Source organism: Pteropus alecto, unplaced genomic scaffold (assembly GCF_000325575.1).
Source record: "Pteropus alecto unplaced genomic scaffold, ASM32557v1 scaffold201, whole genome shotgun sequence".
In the NCBI taxonomy this organism is placed as follows: domain Eukaryota; kingdom Metazoa; phylum Chordata; class Mammalia; order Chiroptera; family Pteropodidae; genus Pteropus; species Pteropus alecto.
In genome coordinates, this window is record NW_006430503.1 from 810,673 (window position 1) to 819,311 (window position 8,639).

Consider the following 8,639-nt stretch of genomic DNA (forward strand, 5'->3'; position numbering starts at 1 on the left):
TGACGCACCGCCCTCTCAGCGCTGCGCGTCCCAGCGCGTGCTGCGATTGGAGGGTGTTCGGACGTGGGGCGGGGCTTCTCTTCCACAATTCACTTTTCTGGGCACAAAGGAATGACTGCGTGTGGTGTAACCTTGTGCAGTAAGTTGTTCACCAGTTTTGAGTCAGAAAGGGTCTTCTGGTGCTCATCCAACTTTCTTGCTGGGGCTCAAGATCCTGTAGAGCGTTCTCAGCAGCACACACTGTTGGAACTTGCTCCTGGTGGGAGAATTGGTGGTCTGGTGTCTCATAGGGAGGTCGGGGTGTGTAAGCTTCCAAGTGTTGTTTTTCAAATAAAGCTCATATGTGGTCTGTTTTGTCAGTCATTGGTTGACATTAAATAAAAATAAAATGAAAACCTGAAGTGGGTTATGAATTCAGTAATCAGTATTTAAGGAATATGTTAAAAATGTTAACATCCACTGCTGAAAGTCTTTAAGAAAGGTTTATTGAGACAAAATTGCTAGCCAAAAAGAAAACCAGTCTTGGAGCATGTATCTAGTGTTGAGGTAAGAAATGTCCAGACGTGTAGAGAAGTTTTGTGAATTTGAGCCAAACTGAAGACAATTGCCAAAAGCCCAATGGATTGAGAAAATGTTCCAGAGAATAGCAGTTTGAAGCTTATTTTATACATTTATTTTTTTAATTTTTAATTAAGTTTATTGGGAGTAACATTGGTTAATACGATTATATAATTTTCAGGTGTACATTATCATTTGACATCTGTATATTCTATTGTGTATTTACCACCCAAAGTCCAGTTTCCTTCAGCTACCATATATTTCATCCCCTTTACCCACTTCACCATCCCCCTAAACCCTATATTTGACGCCCTTTACCCCGTCTATATCCCCCGTCCTCCCCTACCCCACTAGTAACCACTAGTCTATAGTCCTCTGGTAACCGCTAGCCTATAGTCCATGTCCATGAATCTCTGTTTGTCCTGCTCATGTGTTGCTTTTAGGTTTATATCCCACATATAAGTGATATCATATGATTTTCAACTTTACAAAGAACTCATACAACTCAATAACAACAAAAAAACAAATGATTCAGTCAAAAAAATGGACAGAGGACCTGTACAGACACTTCTCCCTAGAGGACATACAAATGGCCAACAAATAGATGAAAAGATGCTCAACGTCGCTAGCTGTTAGGGAAATGCAAATCAAAACCACAATGAATTACCATCTCTCACCTGTTAGAATAGCTATAATCAACAGGGCAAGTAATAACATATGTTGGAGAGAATGTAGAGAAAAAGGAAACCTCATACATGGGTGGGACTGCAAATTGGTACAGCCACTTTGGAAAACAGTATGGACATTCCTCAAAAATCTAAGAATTAATCTACTATATGATCCAGCAATCCCTCTACTGGGTATTTACCCCAAAGACTTGAAAACCCATACCTGAAAAGGTATTTGCACAGCGACGTTCATAGCACCATTATTCACAGTGGCCAGGACATGGAAGCAACTGAAGTGTCCTACGATAGATGACTGGCTAAAGAAGCTGTGGTACATATATACAATGGAATATTACTCAACCATAAGAAGAAATGAAATACTGCCATATGTGACAACATGGACGGACCTGGAGATAATCATGCTAAGCGAAATATTTTATATATTTAGAATCAAAGGAAGAGAGTAAAGAGGGTTACATGAAATTCATTGGTTGTAGATTATGGGGGAAGGGGAAAATCTCAGATTGAGTAAAAAGTAAAATGGAAAAAAAAGTAAAATTGAGAGAGACATGTACTTCTTTTACATTGGTATGTACAGGATAGTTAATAATTAACATTTACAGCACAAAGATGGTATTTGAGGAAAAAGATAATATTGAGAGGTTCTGTGATCTAGTGCTCTGGTGTAGTGGGTGTGCCCTGAGGGGGTCTGGAAAATGAGATATCTCTGACATTTCAAAGATATATTATCTTAAATGCGAAACAGTAGACAGGCTCACTTAAGGTAAAGATTCCTTTGTCAAGGAAGCTACAGATCTAGCTGGGATATGACTATCCATCATGACCTGCTTTTAATTAGGTTTTTCTGTTTTTGTTAGAACCATCCTATGGGGTTACTTTCAGTCTCTGAGATCTCCCCTGACCCAAGATTGTCAAGTTTAGTATGTGACCCTTTTTCGTCCACACTTGGTAGTAAAGACATGTCCATTGTCTAGGAGTTTACAAGCATTTTTTAAAAACATTCAAAGGAAGTTGGGGAAGAAAGATGCAGTCTGTCCGAAATTTACACAAGCTATAGGCAAAAGGGTTGGAGAAAGTGAAGTTGGCCAGCTTTGATAGACATAGAGTCCACAAAAATGTCTGCTCCTGTGGATTGGCTGTAAATACAGTCAGGAAATCCCACATGTAAACAAGAAGTAGAGGTTCCTGGAGTTTGATGGTGCCTGGATAAAATAATCTACAGGACTAGCCACCAGGAAATGAATCTGAAGTTCCAACGGACATAAAATATGAGCAGCCTTCCATTAGTTGGCCCCAAACCATTAGCAGATTAACAATTCTGTCTCTTTCTTTCACTATCCTGGCCACTGCAGTTTAATTTAGAACATCTCAGGATTTTCTCCTAGTCAAATGGTTGTAGTTGTTAATAACCAGAAAAAGGAGCATTATTTCCCCTTCTATTGTTTTTCAGGGTGGTAGGTATCCAAGCAGAAATTCTCAAATTTTGGAGACATCAAAATTAACAAGAGGATTTGTTATATTGATGCAGGACAAGGCAAATTTCCCCTACTTGGTAGAGGAAGACCAAGCCCTGCACCAAGAGAAGAGAGTCCTTTGGCAGAGAGTGAAGAAAGAATTCAACACACATGCCAAAGTTAGAGTCAAAAGGAAAGTTTATTAGAAAAGGGGTAACACTCCACAGAATGTGATCTCCTCTCAGAGGCAGAGAGTGAGAGGAACCAAAAGAGACTTGGAAAGATAGTGAATGGTGGTGGAGGGCGGTGTTCAGGGATTTCAGTTTATATATCATTCTTTAGTTCCTGTGAGTTATTGTTTAAAAGACTTTGTTAACCCATTTTCTTTGATATGGACTTACAGTGAGGAAGGGGAAGGCTATATAGCATGAAAAGGTAAGAAAGGCCTGATGGCAGTTCCTAGCCTTTAATCCATAGGTTCCTCATGGTTTTAGCCATAGGGAATGATTCTTGGCTCCTGTTTCTTGGGTGTGGGGAATAGGTTCTTAGCAATCCCAGTAGAAATCTTCCTTTGTTCTGAAGGTGTCCTCCTGGCCTGGCTGCAAGGCTGATCAGCACATTGCAATAGATGATGTTATTGCAGCTGTTCCGGTAACTCACTTTGAGAACCAGGGCTAGCCACCATTCATTCCTTAGATCACACAAGTGAGTATACTTAAATGTTTCAGTATTTTGAGTAGATTTAAAACAAAATACCGCTGTGAGCCCAGGAGAGGGAATACTGGGCCTGCCTGGCAGCCTAATGGCCTCACCATGGGAACAGAAGGGTAGAGGCCACAGGAGAGCCCCACCTAGGAAAGTGGGAGAGGCTCCCTGCACCTCCTGCTCGCCCTCCAGCCCCTGTCTCTGTTTTAGCCCTGCAGCCACTGCCCGGGGCTACCCGCCCAATCCCCACCCCTCACCTCGCTCCCTCCCACTCCCACTGCCACTCCTACACTTTACCCCCTCACCTCCCCCTCAGCAGCCTGGATGGGCAGGGGAGGCAGGGAGGACTATGTGCAGGGCCTGAGCCATAGGAGGTGGTGGGAGGGCCCTGCAGCAGCTTCAGGGCTGGGGCAGCGAGATCTTGCAGCTGAACGTGGCAAGGACCAGATTCAGTATCTCAAGGCAGACTCAGGTAGATCAAGATACTTTGGTTTCCAGTTTTGCTGAGATGGAGGAATTTCAGTCCTTCCAAATGTAACTGACGCATTATTTATTGATAGACATCCAGCAGGATTTGCACCCATTTTAAATTTTCTTCAGACAAAAGAACTAGACTTAAGGGGAGTGAGTATTAATGTTCTCAAGCAAGAAGCAGAATTTTATAGAATCACTCCTTTAGTAAGAAAACTTCTCTTGCATGAAGAATTGGAGCGCTCATCGTGTGGCAGTGTCCTTTTTCATGGTTACTTGCCTCCACCAGATATTTCTACCTGTAAAATAAACAATACGACTAGAATCTGCTGCTGATTCTAGGAATGGACTAAATTCTAGTCCAGAAGGAGAAGCTCAGGGAAATGATACCCAGCCTATTCTCTCTGGAAATGGAGAAGAGACTAATAGGCTAGGATTCCTTGTGGATCCACTAAAGGTGTTATAGTAGCTGGCCAGCTGACCATCACAACTGGATTGTAGCCATGTGTTATAGAATCAAAGAATCTTCAGGATGACAACAAGTGTTTACAAGCCCATATTTGCACTGGACTATTGAACAAGTAGCCTTAAATGGAAAAGTAGTTTGAGGTCCACATGGAAACAAAGACAAAATGGTTTATGTTGCCTTAGTAGTACTTTTATGGAGTGTTCAAGATGGAAGTGAAAGTGAAATTGAAGTTTTCAGCCTTGGTGTTCCTGTAGATGCTCTCTTTGCTGATAACCAGTTTGTGGCCACAAGTCATACAGGGAAAGTGGGGGTGTGGAATGCTGTCACTCAGCATTGACAGGTTCAAGATGTTCCTACAACTAGTTATGACACTAGTGGGTCATTTCTTCTACTCAGATATAACAACAGATCGATATATTACATAGCAATACAGACGTTCCCTTTAGGAATGAAGGATAATGAACTTCTTATAACTGAACTTTATCATGATCCTTTAAATGATGCTATTATTGCTCTGAGTGTTTATCTCACACCAAAACAAATGTCAATAGTCACTGGATTGAGATTGCCCATGGTATAAGCTCTGGAGCAGTACAAGTTTGTATAGCACCAAAAGATGGTTGAATCAGGCCTTCAGGTTTTCAGACCTTCACAGTTTACCAAAGTCCTGTTACAAAAATCATGCTATCAGAGAAGCATCTTGTATCAGTCTGTGCAGATAACAATCATGTCCTGACATGGATGGTGACATGAGTCAGAGGCATGGGCTCTACTCAGCCAGGTTCTATCCTTTAGCATCATTCAAGATACTATCTCTGAAGGAGACAGAGAGTCACAGAAGCTATTCCTATGAAAACAACATAGGACCTTTGGGAGAGTGAGATTATCAACAAGTGTTTATCCAAAAAGTTATTTCTATCACTAACAAACTATGTGTGAGATTTTTATCTATTGGAAAAAGAATATGTGAAATCTGAGCTGCTGACCATACTATAATATCCTCATCTACAGCGAGAGAATGTTAGGGGTTCAGTAAGATGGGCTCAAGGCCAAGGCACTACTTATTCACAGGCCATACAAACAGCAACATTCAAATATGTGATCAGACCACTGCCATGGATATGGTTAACAAAAAAGAAGATAAAAATGTGCTGATCCAACTGAAGAAGAGCTACTGAAATTACTGGATGAGTGTGATCTGAACACATCTTGTTGTTTTACTCCTAACCTCAGTCCAACAACTTTTCTGGTTCGGCATAGCCATCTTCATGATAAAATTCTAGTCTTCTGCTCCAGTGCCATGAAACCATCCACAAAGCAGCTACTTATGGTTCCATGAGGCCTTATAGAGGGAGACCTTTCTTAGGAAGAGCAAGGAAGCTTTCACAGTTATAGAGAATTCCAGACTATTAATTTGAACAGAAATGTGGAAAGAGCTGTAGTTGAAAATGGAAACGTGGGTCCAATACAAGCTGCAGTAAAGTGGGCAACAGGGGAGTGTATTGTGTCTGAGAGAAAAAATCCTGAAACAGAAATAAAAAGTGCAAGAGAATCAGTAGTGGATTAGAAGTGCATTAAATAGCTGAAGCTTTTCTAGAATCTAAGAAAAGGTCATTAGAAGATGAAAATGAAAATAAAGTAGAATTAAGGAAGAAAGAATTTGAAGGAGGATGATTCTTTTGAAGAAAGAAAGTTTCCTTTCTGGCGTCATCTCCACATACTTCTGATGGAGGAACCGATTCACCCAATACTGCATCCCCATCTCCTACAAAGGCTACTCCATCCCCTTGACATAAAAAAAAGTGATTCTTCAGGTCAAGAGTATAACTTGTGAAAATTTACCAAAATTAATAGTTGTTTTGTTAATTTAGATGAAAATTAAACTTTACTGTATTTCAGTACATTAGCTTTTATACCAAAACCGTACAAATTAAAATTGATCTTCCTTTATCATCTCTTTAACAGAATTACCTGGAGTAAAACATTACAATTTAAAAACTTGACTTCATTTAATATCTTTTTAACAGAACTACGTAGAGTAAGGAGGTGGCATGGGTGGGGCTGTGAGTTGGGAGGGGCCGAGTTTCCGAGAACCTTCTGATCAGAGCAACCTCTGTTATTCAGTTTGATGATATCTCAGCTATGGTGGCACTGTGTCCACACACTGGGAGGTGAGAGGGCTCAACAGAGAGGAACAATGGATACACTAGCACTTCTGCCCAGGAGAAAGCCTAACCTCCGGCCTCACTCTGACACCTCATCGTCCCCCTATAAGTCACTGGTGCCCCAACTCGGAGCAGCCGACTGGGCGCTGGTGCTCAAAGCAATTGAGTCTGTCACCACGGAAGTCTGGTTGGACATGGACCCTTAAGAGGAACATCTGCAGCTGCTGTAGCCTCTGTCCCACTCAGCTTCTCCAGATCGGTCAGCCTTGCCTCTTCGCCCCCTCCTACCTCCAACTGTTGCAGGGTGATTTCTTATTTCTCTTCCTAGTTGTATGGCTTCTGTTCATCTGGATCCCAGGTGACTCTGGTTGCTGTTTACTTTGTGTTTCCATCACAACTTTCATGTGGTAGCAAGAGTGGATGCGCAAAGCCACTACCATCTATGCATTTTGCCCAGTGCTTCCTAGGTTTCTTATGTCTTCATAAACCTGTGCCTGTGCCACAGCTTTACCCTGCCAAATATTACCCAACTCTCATTATATCCTATCATTTCCTTTCTATCCCTTTTTCTCTCACTCAGAATAATATAGAAGCCTCATAATTGCCTCCTGTCTTACTCCTTTAAACTCTCCCTTCATGCTGCTAAAGAGACGGACAAAAATGCAAATCTGACTACTGTCTTTCTAACCTAAATTTCTCAGTGGCTTCCTAGTCTCATAGGATGAAGTACATTCTCCTTATCATGGAAGGTGTTTAAGAAAGGTCCTTAGGTATTTAAGAAAGGTTCTCTGTGACTGGTCCTGTGTACCTCTCCAGCATCAACTCTCATCACTCCTTTCTTTAAACTTATGCATTAGAATTATTTATATTCCCCATGGCTTCATGAATTTCATGCCTGTGAACAATTTTTTGACATATTCCTTTTAATAAATGCTTCCCCCGCCCTCACATTTATTTAATCAACTGGTTCTTTGACTATTTAGCAGTCAACATCAGGAAATCTTCCTTGAACCAACAATCAAGTTCTTTGCCACTTTGTGTACTTATTTAAATAAGCATTTATTGCATTGAAAAGTTGGCTTCATGAGAGGAGTGACCTAATCTATCTTTTCATTACTATGTCCCCAGTGCATTAGTGCTATAATGGTGACTGGCATATAATGGCAACTGAATAACTATTTGATTATTGTGGTAATCATTTTATAACTTATATATCATATCATTATGTTGTACATTTTAAACTAATACAATCTTATCTGTCACTTAAATTTCAGCAAAACTGGAAAAAAATTATTATTTGATGAATGAATGACCTGTTTACATTTGTAACTTCCCTCTAGACTCTAAACTCCTTAAGGGTAATGACTATGACTTATTTATTTTTGTATACTAGGCATATTGGACAGTGTCTGACAAATAGTCACTCAATGTTTTTAACTTCTGTGATTCTTACATTTCTTTTTTTCTATATTTATATCACCATTAATTTATGCTAACGATGGACTTTTTCTATATTTATATCACCTTTAATTTATGCTAACGATGTAAGGCACTCTTTCAGACTACACCAAAGCTTAAATTGTCAATTTAATAAACATGTACTGAATGCCTGCCATATGCCAAGCATGCTGTAGAGATTGCAGTTAAAAAGTGTAACAAGGGAGAAATGTGAAAATAATAATAATACAAAGTATTAAATGCTAAACTGGAGTTTGTATAAAGTCCTCTTTAAATATAGATATGTAAGCAATTCTGCTTGGAGAGAAGGTCACAGTTCAAGGAAAATGCTAGAGGAAATATAGAATCTCTTTTGAGGAGATTCTTCAAAAGAGTAGGAACAGTTAGGCTGGTAGACAGGTGGAAAAGATATAAGCAAAATGAAGAGCGTAAGCAAAGGAATAAGTATGCTTGATACTGTGGAATATAGCAAGTGGTCGCTTAAAGGTAGAATATAGGGTTTGTGACAGGAAATGACATGTGATGAAACTGAGACTAGACATGATCAGTTTTGAGTCCTAGCTCAATAGTTAGGATTTTAACCTATAAGCAATGAAAGGCCATTAAAAGATTTTATTTAGAGTTATAGATTTGTTGGAAGATGACTGATGATAGTGGCAATGTATGTAAT

The 8,639-nt window shown here is 40.0% G+C and overlaps 1 pseudogene; it reads left to right on the forward strand.

Moving 5' to 3' along the window:
• Positions 1-111: 111 nt before the first annotated feature.
• LOC102896321 lies at positions 112-6,180 on the forward strand (annotated as a pseudogene).
• The last annotated feature ends 2,459 nt before the right edge of the window (positions 6,181-8,639 follow it).